Consider the following 21026-nt stretch of genomic DNA (forward strand, 5'->3'; position numbering starts at 1 on the left):
TATGTTTTACTATCAAAACATCACCATGAAAATTTAAATCCACATTAATGTACGCTTGAGCTATCGTATCGCACGTAAATCTCGTTTTTGTTTACATTGTTACTTACGACCTAATGAAAATTTGCTCTTGAAGTATGGATTTGCTGGAGGTTGCTGTGATAATGTCATCTTGGCACGAATATATCAAAATATTGCAAATATATCGAAATAATTGATATTGTCTAGCCCCTTGGTCTTCCCCCTAGGTCTCAATTCATTTGAAAAGCTTGTGCTTGTAGCTCTGTTTGCGGATGATATTATCTCCTAAACTGATTATTTTACAACCATTTTCAATACAAACCTCATACTGCAATTGAATGATAGTTGTATGAATCTTCATCATCTGCTTTTTTTTAATCTTTATTATAGAGATTTTCAGCCGAAGGCTATCCATCATCTGCTGAGAAATCCAACCAAAAGATAATCATTCAGAATGACAGCATATCCCGCATAAACGCGAACCATCACATGACCTTACCGATAATGGTTATAAATTGTTTATAATCCCTGCTAAACTTCAACTGAAATCGTTATGGAACTTTACATGAACGTTTGTGTGATAAAGTTTTAACCTTATGTATTATGGTTTTTTGGAAGCGGACCTTACAAATAATGGGTTGTTAAGAACCATTACCATTCCAAATTCTTGTTTTCTCCATACATTTTCGGAAAGAGAACTATATTAGAACGTTTTTACTTATGGTTTGAGAACATTAATGGTTATGGTTATGGTAGTCAGTAAGGTCCATTAATGGTTTTGTATTATCACTCAACTTTACGTGAAATATATCGTGAATTGGTAATCAGTAATTTACAGGCAACCAATTCGCGATATATTCCACATAAAGTTGATCGATGTTACAAAACCATTCATGGACCTTACTGGTTACCATAACCATTACCATTAATGTTCTCAAACCATAAGTTAAAAGGTTTTAGTATAGTTTTCTTTCCGAAAATGTATGGAGAAAACAAGAATTTTGAATGGTAATGGTTCTTAACAACCCATTATTTGTAAGGTCCACTTCCAAAAAACCATAATACATAAGGTTAAAATTTTATCACACAAACGTTCATGTAAAGTTCCATAACCATTTCAGTTGAAGTTTAGCAGGGATTATAAACAATTTATAACCATTATCGGTAAGGTCAATTTATGGTTCGCGCTTATGCGGGATTGTTAAAGGGCGCAAGTGAATCAGTTTTCATTCAATGATAAGAGGATGTTTTGTTTTTTGCTGTGTATGTGTGATGTTTCATTAACGATGTCGTGCAATGAAATTAATATTTCGCATTTAAATTCCATCTGAAATATTCAAAGATACACATCAGTCTGATTGGAATAACGTTTTTCCTACACAATTCGAAGGTTTTATTGGAAGGATGTTTTGCAGGTTTGATCAAAATTATGTGTTAATGCTCATGTCATGGATTTCATATGCAGCATGTCAAAATTATAATCATCATGCAGTGGGTGACGTCTGCGTAGAGCTTTTACTGCAATCTTCCAATAGCAAACACAGACAGACGAATAGAAATTCCGTGAAACTATTAACGGGTATAACAGAGCATTGTTTTCTCGAGAGTTGTTCTCGGATCGGTGTGAATTATAGATACTATAGGTTCCATCCACCAAAAATAGTTTTCATGTAGCTTCCAATGGAAAGGCACATGACTTTCATCCATAATCAAAATTAATGTAATTCATCTGAAGTTCTCATAACATTTATGCGTTTCCATTGATTTTATATGATTTTTCATACGAATTTCATGAGTGTGGTGATATTTACAGTTATGTGATCACAGGAAAGTAATGTGAAATTCACACGGATGTAGAATGTAGCCAAACGAACTGTCAATTAGTGTAGCGAAACGAGAATGACGTCATCGTGGTGTTTTTAGTAGGAAAAGCATTGTAATATTATGAGCACAAAACGCTTTCCACATTCCACATTCTGATTTATTTAGCGGAAAACGGAAGAAGAAAATATAACGCAAACCACTCCTCGATTAGGTCGTATGAATAAAAGCGTTTACTTTACTTTTCCCGTAAGAAAAGCACGGGAAAGTAAAGTAAACTCTTTTTATTCATACGGCCCATTGTTGCAAAAATTTTCTTTGCATTTCAATTTGAAGATCATTTAATTTTCATGGTTGTCAAAAGAACTTTTTATGCCTCCACTTATCTATGGAATCTACACGGTAAGAAAAAAGTACCCAACGGTCAGTTCACTTTTACCTACTTTTGACTAGTTTGTCTCCTTTTCTCCTTCAAATGTTGTCAAAAATGGAGTAGCAAAACCACCCAACCGGGGTAGTAAAGTGTGGGAACCCAATGTTGCGTATAATCATGTTTACGTACTTTTGGGTACAACTAACTTACTATTTTGTAGAAAGCTAGTGGAAAATTCCACACGAATTGCACACAAGGAAATGAAAACTACTTTGACCCGCTTTACCTACTTTTGGGTTCCTGCACTATAGTGCCGAGATGAGTGAAAAGAATTTACTTTTGGGTACTTTTTTCTAACCGTAAGTATCTACAGTGTGAATGTTGTGCAATAATCGCACCTCGGTTGTACCTCATTGGTTACGATATCGCCACTGCGCAAAGTTAGAATGTTGCTTTCGTCGGATTGAAAATTTGATCTATAGTGCGCTGATGACGATGAGTGCATCATCACCAGCCGGCACTCAATCTCGCTGTCTTCTTCTCTCCAACACAAACGCATCTTTCTGTCAGACTTAGTTTCGTCGATCCCGTTTGGGTTCCGTTGAGCGCAGAGCAGAGCGCTTTTCGCTGTCTGTCAAAAAGTTTCTGTGAGCTCCGACGTTTTGATAGCATATTTCGCGAAATTTTACTATATTCTGTGTGTTATTCTTGGAAATGTTATGTGATTTGTGTGCTCCGAAGTGCGTTGTGTCGAATGAAACCAAAGAAACGTGAAAATCCATAGGTTGTGGAATGGCAGATGCGATTTTTTCTTACCCAGAATAGTGACCCTAATTTTAGGGGAAATTTTGTTTTAATAAAAAAAAAGCCAGCAGCGGGCAGTGAATGTGTATATAGTGTGTGCGCATTTAGTTGTAGAAAGAAACGCTCTCCGCGGATATATTTACGTTTATTATTGGCTGGCATTATATCGTGATCAGTGCCGTTATCATAACAGTGCCACGGACGTCATTTTTGTACGGACAACGCAATTTATTTGCCTCTTCAGCATATCGAGAATAGGTAAGTGAGTTTGGTTCCTTTTCGGAACCAGTCCCAGTCACTAGAAAGTTGTAATCATTCATTGAAACGAAACATGGCGATTCTACCGACGAACGAGCGTTACTGACTGTTTTGACGGCTTCGGATTCATTGATTAGATTTTCGGAGATTCTAAATCATTGACAGACAGTCGGCGATAAAAACACAAACAATCGTGCGATTGCAGCTGGTGATGCCTTCGTGGGAGTGAATCTAGCGGGGAGAAGGGGCTTGTGCTAACGAAGAGAAGAAACCCCCTACCGAAAAGCAGTGTTTTGAGATTTCGGGCAATGGAAAACGAGTAGGGAAAACGTTACCACCAAATCGGAGCAAAGCCTGGGATGAAATAATGCAGAAAGATGGTGGGAAACGACGCATTCAGTGCACTCACACTAGCTGGGGTATTTGAATGATGATGATGCACACTCAAATGCAGTGAGATGCAGGTACATACCGTACATACATTAAATTTTACTTTCGTCCGCCCCTCCATCTCCTTTAGGCCGTACGAGAGAACGGGAAGATTGGTAGAATGAATGCTTTCATTCATGTGCGTATGTATTTATTGTGTTTGTGTACACGACACAAAGCTCTATACAAGCATTCCGGTAACTCAACACAACTAAAACCGTTAGGTTTACGCGCCTTGGACTCTACTTCTTCATATTCACTGAGTGCATCATTAATCAACGTTCATACTAACTCGATATCTAAGGGTGGTATCCGGCCGGGAGATAAAATGCTTTTCAGGAGGTCTATAAGGGTGATTGATATTTAAGGATATGATATAATTAAAATCTTAATTAAAATGGATCGTGCGCTCAGGCCTGTTGCTCTAGTTTAAATCATCGTAAATAAAGATAGTATATTTCGTAGATTGCTTTCGAATGGTAGACAGTTCGGAAGGCGGTTTTTCGACAGAGCAGAAAATTGAGCCCCAGCGTAGAGAACGTTAGTCGTTTTAATCGCTGAATTAACTAAAAACAAAATAGTAATTATAATACCTGTACCAGCTATGGATTCAGGGGCCTCAGCTTGAATAGTCAGTAAAGGCGATTCTCGGTCCGGTCTAGAAAATATTTCGGATTCGAATTTTTTTTTTCGTTTTTCCTGGATATAGAGTATAATTAAATTCATGTATTAATTGGCATAGAAAGCTCTCAAATAATAACTGTGTTTCAAGAGAGTTCAAGTTAAGAGCCGCCGCAAACTCGTGTAAGAGCGTCAATGCCAGGAAGTAGAAAAATTATTTTAGAGCATAATTAAATTTTATAGATAATCGGCCAAAGAGAAGAATTTGGATGTCATTGGATCAATTCAGTCTGGTGACAATCAAACATTTGAAAGAATTGTTGTGCAATGATGGTTGCTCGAAGCGATGATATACGGAAATGGACTCCGTATGACACAATAGTGCAGCACCCTAACAGAAATGAATACATCTTCATAGGGTAGTAAAGTGCATGAGGGGAAGTTTGAGTGACCGTGTAGGGAGTGAGTTCTCTCAATTTTCTCCATCAAAAAAAAAAACCTAACATTTAATCGCAGCAGATTCCCACTGTGGGGTAATTTTCCCCTTTTTATTGCCTTATATCTTATGCTTACTTATACGTACACAACGTATTACCTACCTATTATTATTTATTGATTACCTGTTGCTCATCGTACAATGAGGTACAATATGCAAAAAGTGAAAATTCATTTTTAACAATCAATAATCTCTTTAAATTGGACCAGCGGAAATCGAGTGAACTTTATCGCATAGCAACACAAAAATCGACAGTTGTGCTGTCCAAACATTCGGATACGAACCAGGAACCGGTGTGTGGTGCTCGAGCATAAAATTGCATGTCGACTGAATCGATTCCCTCCTCCTTTCACTTGAACAGAAGGCTTTTATTGGAATGAGTATGTATACGTATCTACAACCCCAAACAACATGCATTTAATTTTTCTCCCTCTTTTTTGTACCTTCACTTCCCTTTCCGTGACTGTTGAATGGAGGCATCTATATTATTGGTTGGTAGTTTTGAACTTATCTGATCCATTTTAAGGTTAGGATCTCCTTGCTTGACAACAATAAATGTCGGGCATAAATATCAAGTTATCTTTAATCTCACCTTCATTAGCTATCGCGTATATTTAAATGCGCATATTCATGTTGAATGTGACATATTCAAATTGAAATTATGTCAATTCCTTTGGTCGTTTTAAAATCTACGCGTGGCATAAGATCTGAAAAAAAATCACTCGTTGACTTGAAATTCGATTTACTTGCACAAAACGAAAGTGAAATTTAATCTCTGCGCAAGCGAGTGAATGGCTGCTCTTCTTTCTATTGCCTGCTTCGCAGCAAACCGCACAGAAATGGTTCCATTTAATATTTTGCTCTTTTGTCTTCACTTTATGGAGCAGTCTTCTTGCGGACGAACCACTCAAGCATACGAATAAGTTTGCGCGGAACTCAATCGGCGATGCAGAGCACATAGCTGTTGTTGAATGCACGTGATAGAGGACAACTGTTTCTATTTTGCTCTTCGAAACGACTTTGAACTGGTTGTCAAAGGGATTTAATAGATTGCGTAATTTAAAGTAAAAATGGATGGAATCCATTCGATCCCGTTTTGAAGCATGACTTAAAACATAGCAATATGAAGCCTAGATTGTATTTCTCTATCCGAATGTTCTCGCTTAGATTTCTGGATGCAAAAATTGTAATACTAATGCTGTTCACTGATGTCGAGAAAAAAATACCACACCGAAAAGTTCCTCTTCAGTAAAAGTCGCATCCTGGTTAAACTAACAAATAAAACTACGATATCATGTGGCAGTATAGGATATGCTTATATGAATAAGTTGTAAGCATATTTGCGGCATCAGAAACATCTTAGTTGAGAGAGATACTTAATGACTTAAGGGAGGATGTCGAATACCTGAAAAATCAGGAATATCAGGGAACCCATTTTAGGACCTGGGAAATAAGGGAATCTCAGAGAATTACAGAGAAATATTTCTTAATCACAGAAACTGACTGACTTTACAAAGAAACAATGGCAATGGCAATGGCAAGACCCAATTATTTAAACAAGCCTGGCAGTGTTTTGAAATTAAAATTTAATAAAACAGCTTTTGAAATAAGGGTCAAAGTTTTACCGAACGTTCTGCTGTTAAAAGTACGTTAAAATTACCTAAGTCGGTAATGATTTCTAAGTGTGTGTATCAGAAAATTTGCTGGATTTACCATTTGGGACTTCAGGTAAGCATAGATAAGTTCAGGGAAAATTAGTGAGCGTTTATAATGGTTATAATACTTAAGGAAAGTTGTCGAAACTTCATGGTAAATCAATTAATTTCAGTAAAGTTGCGAGGTCTTAAATAACTGATCAATTCAGGGCAGTCTAGAGAACTGTAAAGAAATTCAGTTAATCGTTAATAGCGCCTAAAAAGTCTAGACTAGTGTTAAGAGAAATTTCTTGAACTTTAGAAAAATCCTGAGAACTTCATTAAATATGGAATTAGAATGAAAATTGCGGGAGAACAAAAGTTCCACAAATTTAGAAGGACCGTGGTCTTCAGAAACATTTCGAGAACTTCATAGAAATCTATGAAGCTTAAGGAGAGATTCGCGAACATTAGGAATTTTCATGAACAATAGCAAAATGCGGGAGCATTTGAAAAAAGTTTAGTTATCTCCGGAAATTGGAGGAATTTCAGGGGGAGGTTAATTCCATTAGTTTCAGAAAATTAGTGGGAAATTTATAGCAGTTCCCAGAATGTCAGATAACTTCAGAGACGTTAAAAATTAAGTGAAGTCTGCATAAGGTCGGAAGTTGACGGAAGCTTGAACATTTTTAAGTACAACAAGCTTCATGAGAACTGCAAAAACTTTAGAGAAGTTTTGAGAATTTCAGAAAAGAACAGAGAACCTCAGATCAGTTCCGTTAACATAATTTTTTTTTTTTTTTATTATAGGCACTTTAACACTCTTGGGTCATTCGTGACTTGTCCGGGGGTGAGATTTGAACTCGTGACTTTGGCGTGAGAGGTATGGATGCTAACCACTACGCCGGGGTCGCCCCCTCCGTTAACATTAGAGAAGTCACATAAATTTTAATGTAGTTTAGAGAACTTCAACGAATTGTTAGAGGAGATAAATGATCATTAAAAAAATGAGGAAACTTTATAAAGTCCTATAAAGTTCACGAAAGTTTAAGAATTTGATGAGAAGTATTGTGAGCATCAGGCTAGTTTCATTAACTTCAGGAAAAAAACGAGAACTTTTAAGTAGTTCTGTTACAGTAGACCTCAGAATAGTCCATTCCATATTCAACGGAGACTTCCGTTGAAATATTCCTCAAAATTGCGATAAAACTATCCTCCCAATTCAATTTTCTTTTAGTTTTCCTCGGAATTACCTTGTAATTCTCCACCCCTCCCCTTGGTTAGTTTTTGCACCTTGTTTTTGGTGGGCGGGCTTAATTTCATGCTTTATAGTGAAGTTTATGGCCGGCGTTGCTGGCTCATGCCGCGATAGAATGGCGCCATGGGCAGGCAATGGGGATTACTAAGCTTCCCCTCTCTGATGAACCACTGCATGCGAAAACCAAAGATCTAGTCCAGCAGTGATAGTATCACACTTGTTACTCCTTTGTTTGAGAGCCGCGTTGTTGTACGCTTTCGTATAGGCACTGACGTTGGCTGCGATACTGGCGGGTTTTGCCGCAAATCACTCTTATTTTATTTATTTTTACGCAGATAGATTTATTTGGGTTTGCAAGGGAATTATACTATTGAAATATTTCAGAAAGTGCCCAACAGTGCTCCTTCTATTTGCGTAACAAGCTTTCATTGTTGTTTTCATTGTAGTATTACTCAGGGAACAATGTTAAACAACATGGTATTGTAACTAATCTTATATGTGCTTCATTTTGATTTGGGATAAGTGTTTGAACTATGGCTCGGGATTTCCACTGTGGCGTGCTTCTATTGTGACATACCCATACGTATTTTTGTAGTGTGACATACTGGAAGCGTGTGAGCATAGTTGGAGCATATACCCTATATAATTTAAAAATCAGCTTGGAAACTAACTTCAAAATTAAGCATTTTAGTCACTTGAAGGTGTCACCTGGGTCGAACTAAGATATAATAAAAAAAGTATAGGTCAAAGTCAGAAGTACTTGAAACAAGTTTAATTTTAGATTAAAAGCACAAGTGCAGGTACTTAATAAAGCATGGGTTATGATTGATTAGGAAAATTAGAGATTTCAATTATTTATTAAATTAGACTAATGAGATACCATAATCATCAAATGAACTTAAATAAGAAAATTCAGACAGTCTAATGTTAAGTAGATTAACAAAAGAGTTAGGATGCGAGGGGTCTGCTTAGGGAGGCAACTAGCCTTTAAATTTGTAGAATAAATCTTCCTATTTAGTCTTGAACTTCAATAAGAAAACGCAAGCAGACCAATAGCATTAAACAGTCGGAATATGAACTAAGCGAAAGCGAATCGGATAGAGTTAGTGTAGCCAGCTCATTAGTCCCACCAGAGTTCAATGGGTTCAGTGATATTGAGGATTTCTACGTTGGAGATGAGAATCAACATCCACCCGATGGAGTTCTACCGTACTAGCTACACTACACAAAGTATCTACAAATCATTTTGCACGTTAACATCAACACTAACCGCATATCTGTATCAGCTATCGAGGTAAGAGAAAAGATTCACAAACACATCATGACATTAGACAAGAAAACATCCAGACATAGAGATTTTCAAGAAGATTATGATTAATCAAGATCGTGAATCCGGTGTTTAATTGGTCACCATAGACTAATCCGTCCGGCATCGTAGCCACTTGAAAAATTTCTCATCAACCACGATCATTGCAATCCTATGGGGCAAAAAAAGGGGTGCTTGGTGATCAACCAGACAGAAGAAAATCTTGTGGCTCAGCGCATTGTTCGTAATGCAATATTGAATGCTGGAGGCGTGACGCAAGTCGGAATCACGAAAAGTCTTGTGCAATATGCCAAAAACTCCTACAATCGGTACAAGGAAGCTATCAACAGGAACAAACAGGAGACTATCGATGGGACAGCGATGCTGAAAGGAAACGAAAAGTTTCTCAAAATGTTAAGGAGTTCAAGACTAAAAATGCTAAAATACTTGCAACTGCTCAAAAAGAAGCATCATTACTCGACGAGCAGATGAAACATCTTAACCCTTAAATGCGCAATATTGTTTTAAAACAACATTGCCAAAAATGTTAAAACTTTTTTAATAGCTAGATCGTTTATTTGGATGATTTAATTGAATTTGCTTTACGGAGCCACTCTTTAGACAATTATTGCCCGACAGCAAGCATAGTGTGGCATTATTGAGTATTCTAGGTCTTCATTGTAAATCTGGCTAGCTCGGAAAATTAGCTTCTCAGTGAAGTTCTAGTATTGCAATTGCGAAGAAATTAACTTACAGAATTTTGGAGGTGAAAGCGTTGTTTTTACGATTTCCCACCATAGGAATCTGGCCGCGAATTAGCGTTTGGTTAAGCGTACTATCCGGAATAATTTTCTTGTGGAGCTAGGTCTCAAATTGTGCTCAAGGGAATAAAAATGTAAAGGGATTAAAGACAAGTGTTTCATATGTAAGATGTAGGAGAACTGGGTGAATTTCTGCCCCTGGCGGGAAACAGTCAGAAAAGAACTTCTTAGCACGGTGAGTTTTGGTGAATATTTTCAACACTGCTTCTAAGGGTGATAAAATCGCCATGCCAAGGACGTCTTCTCATATCATGGAGTAAATCGAGCAAACTTGCTGAAAACTTTAAGCGATTCAGCAAGCCTTGTTTGAAGATTGATATCGAGATGGTTGTAGTTTCCTTCACACATCGCTATTAATCATGAATTGAACTGAATTATGAAAAATGCGGTTCCTTCTCAATTTTGGCAACACGCAATTTCTATCTTTTTTGCATTCTATAAAATGTATCGAACGCTTTATTCAATTTGAGATTGTACTGGACCATTCTTCATGGGTTAGAGGTCCATGTGATATTTCATTAGCCATCAAGCATTACTCAACTAACAATTTTTGCTGCATACTAGCTTATACAGCCAAAATTTGCCTCATGCAGCTAATGTGTGCATGGTTCAAGGTCATTAGGCCAAAAGCCGAACATCAAAACTCAAAAGAACTGCTTATGTTTGAAAGAGGGAAAAATCTGCGTTTACTGTGCATAAAATAACTAGAACAACAAAACTTCAAAGAACTGCTCATGTTTGAAATAAGGAGAAATCATTTATTTTTTTTTAATTTTTATTTTTTTTATGATAAGTTGCGTTTACTGTGCAAACAATTATAAGATCATCAAAACTCTAAAGAACTGTTCATGTTCAAAAGGGTAGCTAAAAATATCAATTAGGGGAATTGGATGTAATGTCGGCCTAAATGCCCCTAATTTGGGCCCATACATTCAGCAATCGACTAAATTTTCAATAGCGACCAAAAATACCGTCCCAATGACGCGTTCATCTCGATAAAGCCCATAACACACAATGTTTCATGCAAATCGGTCAAGGTGGAGTCAACATATTTATGATTTTATCCTATTTGCACTGGAATTGGTCAATACATTTTCAGGTTTCTAATCTTATCTAACACCAACACAGCCAGTTCATGAAAGCATCCTGGAAAATGTTAGATATACCTCCATCACTTTTTTCTATTTGGTATACGTTGCACATCATATATGCGCAAAATATATCAAAACGGCCAGGCCTCCTGTGGAGCAAGATGATTTAGAAACATCGGGCCTGTTTAAATCCAAGATTTAAACACGATGCTTCAGAATCTACTAAATGGATGAAACGTGGACATCTCGTACCGTACGTTCCGTTGTATTGTATATTTTCCAATTGATCCGTTCTCAATCAAAGATTTACCCTCTACCATTTTGGATCAAATTTACGCTTTTCAACTTTCACTTTCAATGCAGTTCACTTTTAACAATACGCACATAGACTGCTGAAGCTTTAAGAGAAAAACTCGCGTTGTAGAATTTGAATTTGAACCGGAACGAGTATGGTATTGAAGATTCAATACAGTGTTGACAGAATTGAAAGACCCCTCTTCCTTTGTGAATAAATCGTGTTTATTATTAGTATTGGTATCGTCAACTTTTATAAAAACCATATAAATCATTTTGCCTCGGTCAGAGGTATTATTACGATATTTGAATAAGATTGTCTTATCATTTGTAATTAAAAAATTAATGTTATAATGATCAACATAGTTTTGGATTATTGAATATAAATCCGCAACACAGTGACACGCACGAGCGGTGTGGCTTGAGTTGCTTGGCAACGGTACTCATTTACTGTTACATGACAGCTTGCTTTGTTCTTTCTATTTCAAAGAAACTGCATTTTACTTTGCTGACCAGACTTTCAAGCGTTATTAAATCAAAGCTTTTGAATGAAATATTTCAAGATCAATGCAAAAGTTTATAACATAACATAAATAACGTTTTGCATTTCTCGCTCAAAGAATACAACCCAAAACCGTTAAATGCGAATTCGTATCGTTACTTCCGTTGTTGACTGACGAGTTAGTACATATGAGTGCAATCCCATGACCCAGAATTTAGTAAATTAACCATCCAAAAACGATTCAAAAATTAAATATCGCGTATACTATAAACTACTACACTACGGTCCTCCGTACTAAACTATATGACATACAATTACCAAAACTAAGTAATCCTATCCAAGCGTGCTGCTCGTTTCCATACGACCCTCCTAGAGACTGTCAAAAAGCCTAGTCACAATCGCAAAAAGTGCAGGAAATCTGCGACGAGCACATCCGCCCCACGTTCTCCCGTGGAAAACCTCAAAAATCTGCCGTAAAATGAGGAAAATCGACGAAAATTCCACTCAGTCTAGGAGTAGTACCAATAGAGTGAGTGATCATATTCGGGACTTTCTTCCTGGAAAAACATGAGGCAAAGCTACCCATCGCCGACCTCCAGCACCTCAAGCGACTTATGTGTAAACCAAACTCAAACCCGGGTCTCTCCCATCCGCCGTGTGTTTCATCGGAAAATCCTTCGCTAAGATAAAAGCTTCCTGATAAAACACTTATACGTAACGTAGTGTCAGTAATCTCCATATCAAAGTCAGTAACAAAATCAAACACAGACTTTACCACCTGAAAGCGAGAACGTGAACAAGTAAATCGACAAAATGTTAATGTCAACCATCAAAAACATTGTGTGGTCTCCAAATCCATCCAATCCACATCAAGGAACAGGAAAATCATAAAAACGAACGGGAGCAGACCAAAATTAAAAACAACTTATCTGACAGCTCCTTCCAACCGGTCCCGCTATCCATTCGAAAACTGCAGAAAATCGTGCTTTTTCTATAGGTAGCAACTGGACAATTCGTCCATGTCAGATGATTGATTTGTAGCTGTTACCATGTCGTCATCAGGCGTTACTTTCCTCTCATGCGTTACCAGCCAGTTCCACGTTTCTTTCCGAAACCTCATTCAACTTATGCATATTTCCACTATTTCTTACACAACTTTCTCACCAACTAGACTGAACTGAACTTTAATTACATTAAACTGTAATTTAGACACCATCTACATATTATTCCGAATCAAAAACACTACAAAATCACTTTATAAATGAGGACGATAAATTCCTCCGAACTTTCTCTTCTGATGCTCAGTGTTCCCATCCGGTCAATAAATTTTCAGGTTTTTAAACATGAATTCTCAAACTTTTATTTCTGAATGATTTTTGTTCTTAGGTTTCGCTGGAATTTGAATGTTATGATTTGTAAATCAAAGCAAAACAGCAAATAAGGCTACCAGAAACACGATATTTTTATGCTCATAGCGTTACTAGAAGTTCAAAATAAAATTGAGCCCCGTTGATATGAATGAATTGTCGTTCAGATTTGTGGGGGTCCACGGTATTGAAGAGGGTCATTTTTAGTTACACAGCAAAAAATTGATTTTGATATCACATCAATAGTGTTAAAAATATGGTGTAATGTTACTTGCCAAAAAGGACTAAATCATCATGAATAAAATGCATGAACTGACATTACGCTGCTTTTACTGCATTTGTTTATTTTTGTGGCCATAAAAATTACATGAGATTTTCGACATAATTGAAGTGCATCCTCTTGGATGTAATATTAAAATTTATTTTTTGTTGTATTTGTAAGTTTTAGACACTTTTTTTTTGTTGATGTTTCATCCACACAATTACTTTAAAATATTTACCGTGTATATTTTTCATGAACAGAAACTATTTTTTCGTATAACTTTGTCTCAGACGTCATTTCAATTGGAAGTAACTTCACTCAAGGTGAGTGCTCACGAACTATAAAATGGCTGATTGTAATACTCCGAATGCGAAATTGACAGATTTGATGTGTCAAACACATACTTTCCAACCTCTTCTTGTATCAAAAGTTATACAAAATATCATGATAGCATCCAATGATTCCATAATTAGTACTTGTTTTAAATAACTAGCTTGAATAACAAAATCCATCACGCAAAGACGCCGTTCAAGTGCATTTGATCGGAATGATGCCATTGTTTATGAACGAATCGTGATTTCGGACTGTGTCACTTAAATTTCTTGAACAAAGTCACAAAGATAAATCGCTGCTATAAATTCATCTAATTCATGCTGCAATAAAAAAAAATGTTGAAAATGGCACCATCCGTATTCCTATTTCTTGATTGCAGCGTTCGATTGTGGCATTGCATAATCGCCTAATGCGGTGGGTTTAGCGATGAATCTTTTACTTGTATCGTGTGTTTCCCTCCTATTCAGCGAACCGGTAGGTACCTACCTACTAGCTGCCGGATATAAGAGTCACAGTCAGTGTGGTGGTGCCGTAATGATTCGAACATTTCCAGCTCATTTTAAAATGTTCAATAACCTGAGACGACCATTGCAGCCGCGGTGCGGTGGCAAATCGTGTATTCAATACGCTTTTGATTTTCAGTCAAATATTTAACGCAAATCGAAACAACATACGGCGTATGGTAATCTTCGTGCCAGAGTGGTAAAAACGAGGTAACCACAACGTGTGTATGTAAAAGGCTATCGAACGACGTAAAGCAGTCGCAGTTTAAGTTATAAAAATTATATTAAAAACTCTCTCCACTTTCTAAATTTCTTTCTCACATACAAACAAATCCGAAAGCGAGCGACGTGCGCTCGAGCAGCGGCGGGGAAGTAATGGAATAAAAATAAGACGCATGTCTTGTACACAACGAAGCAGACCTCGCATTTAGCAGTAAATGAAACCCCATTCACCACAGAGTGGCTCGGTAGCATGGTCCGTCCATTCACGATGAATAACTGACCGCGAATGACGCTGACGACGACGACGACGGTGAGGTTGTTGATATCTTAAACGCGTGCGAATCCCCACCAAAAGACACCGGAGATGAGCAGCTCCCGATCCACCCCTTGCAGTGCATTCGCTCATTTCGGCGTAGTAAGCTGAGAATTTCCCTATCTGAGCGAGAACCGCGTTGAGTTACATAAATAAATTCAAACGGAGACATGGACGCGGGAATAGACAACGAACCCACCGCACCGCTTTGGCTTCAGTCACTTTTGCTTTCCAACGAAACTCGTCCGAAACTGCACCGTTGTTGTCGTCGTCATCGAATACATGTACCTAGCACAATAATAATTGACATTTGCACGGCTATTAGTAAAAGTTTGTCATTTCTTGCAACACGGAGAGAAGGGTCCCGTCTTCTTGCTCGTTGAGCTGCAGTGAACCGTGTAGTCATTTCCAACGATCGATGGTGTGATGCAAATCCGGATCTCTACCACACCGACGACGCTGTGTGCGTCGACCGTTTGTTTACCTGTATTCGACAGTCGGTTGAATTCAATGTGTCGGTCCCGGATCTTGAAAACGGTACCACGGTTTGGCATGTTTGAAACAAACAAAAAGTGATCCACAACCATCACGCACGTACGATCGTGACAGTTTCGATTGACTGAATGACGAGCTCGAATGAGAGAATGGACAAATTGTCAAGCCACACTTAACTTGCTTGGGAACGGACACACTTTTGCGTATCTAAATTGCTGGCCTTGAGCCCAAGAGTCATCAAATTTTTAGTTTAAATCTTGACTCGATTATCATTACATCTAATCTTAGATATTCTAGAGGAATTTTGAAATTATTTTTATTTTCCAGTGGACGTCGCAGAACTTCAAAGAGCAGTTTGAATTACTTTTTGATGAACTTCTAGAAAAAGCTCGGATAACTTTTGGGAGAGGTACAGTGTAGATCCAGGTAAAGTTTAGAAGACTTTCGATGCAATATTATGTGTCTTTCAGATGATTCAGATTCCTTGAAGTCTCTTGATTTGTCTTTAAATTCTTTACTAACTAACCTTTTGAAACCTTCCAAAGGCCCGAGCAGCCTTGCGATTTGTGTCTTCTTTCTTGAAGTCTCTTGAATATAGCTTCAATTTCCAGTGAACTACTCTTAGCAATACTTTGAACTTATTTTCTCAGCTTTTGATTTTGAGCTGCCTATCGCTTTTGATCTTAATAAGACAAAAACCGTTTCCAGCTCATTGTAATAACTTCTGTGATTTTCAACTCAACTTCAACTGTAACCGATCCATGCATTTCACGGTTGGCTGCATCAGTCATTCGGATGACGGATTCGATTGCATGATGAATTAGCGAAAGTACGATTAGCCGGATGAACGATAAGCGTAACTTTTCAAAAACGCCAACATCTTTTTGTTTACAAATGCTGATAAGTCCCTTTGAAAACTGAGATTTGTATACGATTGAGACTTGTATACCAACAAGTTTCTACGAAATTTGAAGGATTTAATTGATTAATTGAAAACTTACGTTGTTATGCTTAGTTCTTTCATTTTCATTTTGCAGCGCAGGGTGGGGCAGTAAGAGCGCAATCCAAGGCCGATAATAAAGGAGGGGTAATGGCTGACTCGCCACATGCAGGCTACATGATCTCCATGTGAAGGGATAATGATTAGATTGAGGATGGATTGGATGTTTTTGGATTGAGATGGCCACGATGCTACAAAATGATATGGAATGTGTATGCTGGAAATAGTTTGAAATTTCAATGAGTTATTTAGAATTCATTACTGAGAGTTCTGCTCTGCTTTGAATCAAATTTAAGCTATTTAAAACTGACGACACTTTACTTAGCGTGCTCGCCTAGATTTAAAACACCGAATACAAGAGAAAAAAACCCTTGTATCTCAAAGTTTAGGCAAAATGCTGAAAAGATTATATAGCATTATAATTACCTGGAGCGATTCAATTGAATATCGTACTGCACAAAAATAATAATATTGGTCTCACCCGATATTCTTTAAATACTTTTTTTATTTTATTTTTTTAATAATTACTTTATTTGTACTGGCTCAATCGAATAAACTTTACTTAGTCGAGTTATCATTTCCGTTATACATTATTACAGTCTTATATTTAAAGTTAAAGGAACTGGACCGAGTACTCGCGGTTGTCTCGAGGTTGGTGGAGATTTACAATTTTTTGGATGGGAATGTGGTTTACGATACTAATATTCAATTAATCCTAAAACATGAAATTATTCCTATTCATCTTGAAAACAAACATTGAACAAAGAACCCACAACTCTTAAAATACTTGACGCATTAAATAAAACATTGCCATTTCCAGACTTCATGCTGTTAGTTTTCTTTGAAGGTCTTGTTATTAATGCTTGATTCGTCTTTTGCTTCGTGTTTCTACGAATTGACTCTATAAATAGATAAAAAAAAAACAACGCTTCCCGCCCTAAAACTCTACACCGCAAAAAATAAATTTTAATATTACATCCAAGAGAATGCACTTCAATCATGTCGAAAATCTCATGTAATTTTTATGGCCACAACAACAAATAAATGCATCCTGATGAATGTGGGCGTCTTAGTGGAATACCTGTATAATGAGAGAGGGAAGGATTAGTATTTTTCATTTAATTCCACTACTTTATTTGCTTATCCTTGACAGATACGCGTATTTCGTCTACAATGTGCAGACTTCTTCAGTGTCTTGTACTAATACTCGCAGTAAAAGCAACGTAATGTCAGTTCATGCACTGTATTAATGATAATTTTGTCCTTTTTGGCAAGTAATATTACACCATATTTTCGACACGATTAAAGTGCATCCACTTTGATGTGATATTAAAATTTATTTTTTGCTGTGTAGATCCAGTACAGAATATTTGTGATGATACTTTCCAAACGTGCATATCCATAGAAATAAATCAAATTCAATACAGGATTGATTAAAAAACAGATGATTTCTACTGTGACTATTTAAATCCAGAATTCCAACTAAAAACTCAAATGCTGTGCTTAATTATTTATTATTAGTTCCGAGCAAATAAACAAATAATGTACGGTGATGATTAATCTGTTAATATGCTTTTACAAGCGGGTTCAAATACACTTTAGGTAAGCATAAACTATGATCTGGCAACATTAGTATGCATATTTACAATGTGGTAAAGATCCAGATCAGCGCAACCTGTGCACGACACAGGTGTAAATATTTGAAAAAAAATGCGCTTAGATTTTTATAGATTTTATTATAGCTGTACTTCTTTACTCCAGAGCACAAGTGACCATGAAAACACTATTTTATTGTGTGACTCAATCAAATCTTCGACCTTGGTATGCTTCAAAAAGGATTAAATTCAGTTCGGATGGTCCGCCTAATCCCTAATGCATTGATTTCTAAGCATGTCGGTATCACTACCTTGCCTAAACTCGTTAAATAGTGCACCTAAAAGCGAGCTTTTTTGGGGTGGCGGGTGGCAAGTTTGTGAATGTTCAAATGCCTGATGTAAGCCAAGCAGACCTTCTATCACCTCTTGAAACATACCACAAACTTTCCACAATACATGGCGGTTTGCACCACTAGTTGTAATTGACCACTTTGTCAAGTAGTTTTGGAGTGACTTTCTACCAGCTATTTCACAAAACTGGACCAACTAATTTCTATTTTTTTATGAAACGCACAAATTTTGGCTACTTTTCTCGTGGTTCTAGAAGAAAAAATCTCAAAATAATTTCAAAGTTCGAGTGGTAGTAGACGTCATTTTAACTGCTCGAATGAAGTGGTTAATTGAAACTTTCAGCAGTCACGCGTCAAACGGTACCAACACGGAAACAGCAGTCTGTACGCTTTGGACGTATATCATACTTGCAGACCGGTTTCAATGTGTGAGTTTAAATGTGAAGAACATTTGTGATGTATGGGTGCCTAAAGCGTGCATTTCTCGCTGTGCACTTCAGGGGAAACATGTCAGAAGGGTATAACTCGAAACATAAACAATGACTTTGAACGTCGATTTCTCTTGAATGACCACTCACCAACGGAATCTGATTACACTAGCTTATAGAACAAACATTTTTCTGTCAGATAATTTAGTTAGTTTGAGTGGGTATGCAGTCATTCGTAAGAAACCGACGATCCAAGTCATTGTTTACGTTTCGAGTTAGACCCTTCTGACATGTTTCCCCTGACTTGGATATCCCCTGAGTAATGGAGAAAGAGAGCGCAAAAGCTCGCTCTCACTCTCTTGTAAGTTGTAAATCTCTCAATTAACCACTTCATTCGAGCAGTTAAAATGACGTTCTAGGACCACAAGAAAAGTAGCCATCATTTGTGCGTTTCATAAAAAAAGAAATTAATTAGATCAGTTCTGTGGAATCGCTGGTAGAAAGTCACGCCAAAACTGCTTGACAAAGTGGTCAAGTACCGATGGTTGCGCCGGTGCGCCTGTCAAAACTTATGAACTTCCCCTAGTTCATTCTGATAGTGTTGTTAAGTTTTGCAATTCCTCCTACTTCGGTTAGCGGGAAAAGTTTTGTTTAATCAAGATGGTAGACCCTTTAAATGTGACGTTAGGTAGTGATTAATATAGTAATTGAGAATATGTCCTTCTAATTCATGGAGCATTGATAAATAAAACAAATAATAATGTGTGGTGGTTAACTATAACGAACAAAGTTTGGTGGACATCTAAACAAATAAGGAACGCAACGCTTCTGGAATAGTGAAATGAAGCTAAGTCCGGCCAAAACAATGGATTTTCACAAGGTGCAAGTACCCTGTCAAATAAGGTATTTTGAAGCAAATTTCGACATTTTCTTTTTCTTGAAACGACCATCCCCTTAGAACTTATCTTTTCCCATGTAAATCTCCTATCCTGGTATTTGTTGGAAGTCAGCTTTGACGTATGTTTCATCATCCATCACACAGCAACTGTATCTGGTCAACATTTCCGTGTAGAGCTTCCTTGCGCGGGTTTTGATAATATTTGGCTGGCGTTCATCCCGGTTTGGGAAGTTTTCAACCTTGAATGCATGTAATCCAGCTCTTGCATTGACTTTCTGCGCGTAACTTTGCTAAGCACCGACCTTTTTGGCAACATCACGTGTTGAAATGTTAAGATTTCGGGTGAAATTAACTTCACCTTTCCCTCCATCTTTCTACATGCTGCTTCTGGTTTCCTTCCTGCTCCGTGCTTGTGATGCAATGTCAACCGGTCCTTGAACCTGTTTATAACTCTTGATACGGTTGAATTTTTGATATGCAATATTTCACTTCCACTATCACTTCCATCTTAGCCGCATCGAAACAGACAATAACGCAATTTACAGGATGTAAACAATACACTTCAAAGAGAAACTATGCTAAGTTTGGTTAATTTCCACCTAGTAGGACTAAAGTTACAACCAGTTGTAAGTGTTGCAATAATTCCGTGTTCGCCCTTTACATGTAAAGGGCTGTTCATAAAAAAAGTCCGACATGTTGCTATGACTTGTACCACCTACGAATTTGTGTAACTTGCTCAAATTATTAATCTTATTATATAGGAATACCGGAAAAACCCAGGTATTTTAATATGGAAATTCGCTTGCCACCCTGCTGACCTGCAACATTTTTTTATTTAATGTTCTTATTTCGGTAAAATCAACATTTTCCGGTTTTCTACATACAAAATAAATCGCCGTAACTTTTTACTAAACCTTAATCCATTGAGGCATTTTTTCATAGATAATGTATGCTCAGTTCAGTGAATGAAAACAAAGACTGGGTAGCAACACGGAAGAATAAATGTGCTGATAGAGCTACAGAATGAGTCAGTGACTTGTTTACTTCCCAAACATTCAGACTCACATGAGGCAGTGAATGTAAAGGCGGATGGCTGTTAATTTAATATGAAAATCACTTGTTTTGCCCACTGATTAAAACTATAAATACATCATAAGGTGAGAAGCCTCAAAAATTGAGAGAAACTGACCTTACTACAAAATTTAAAAAAATCTGATGTAATCTTTAAATAAATGCATAAAGGGTGTCCACGATGAAATTGCCACACACAAAATTGATTCGCAAAATTCGAGTTTTCATCCGATTGCCATCAAATTTTCAGGGATTGAGAAATAACTATTAAACTTCATTTTACCATTTTACTCGTATTTTATTTACAGTCCATACGCAAATGCCCGCACCTTGGCCATAAGATTCTGCACAACCTGTGAATCAACCGTTTTTTGCATGTAAACCCATACTTTCTTCAGTTCCTCGACTGTCTTCACTACCTTAGGTCGTTTAAGAAGGTGCTGCTTCATAATCGCCCAGTACT

General features: G+C 37.2%; 1 protein-coding gene and 1 non-coding gene across 2 annotated transcripts in view; one reads left to right on the forward strand and one right to left on the reverse strand.

Annotated features, from left to right (window-relative positions):
• Nucleotides 1-2515: 2515 nt before the first annotated feature.
• Nucleotides 2516-2655, reverse strand: LOC135717121 (U4 spliceosomal RNA). The gene has a single exon (XR_010520305.1). It is a non-coding gene; the product is annotated as a U4 spliceosomal RNA (small nuclear RNA).
• Nucleotides 2656-2837: 182 nt separating this feature from the next.
• Nucleotides 2838-21026, forward strand: part of LOC135716715 (specificity protein transcription factor 3-like) — a 63999-nt gene continuing 45810 nt past the window's right edge. Inside the window, exon 1 of the mRNA XM_065239012.1 lies at nt 2838-3274. The gene's annotated coding sequence lies outside the window, so the exon portion shown is untranslated. The remainder of the gene's footprint in view (nt 3275-21026) is intronic.

Source organism: Ochlerotatus camptorhynchus, unplaced genomic scaffold, assembly GCF_037179485.1.
Source record: "Ochlerotatus camptorhynchus isolate MF236.1 unplaced genomic scaffold, CSIRO-AGI_Acam_v1.1 ptg000046l, whole genome shotgun sequence".
Lineage (NCBI taxonomy): Eukaryota > Metazoa > Arthropoda > Insecta > Diptera > Culicidae > Ochlerotatus > Ochlerotatus camptorhynchus.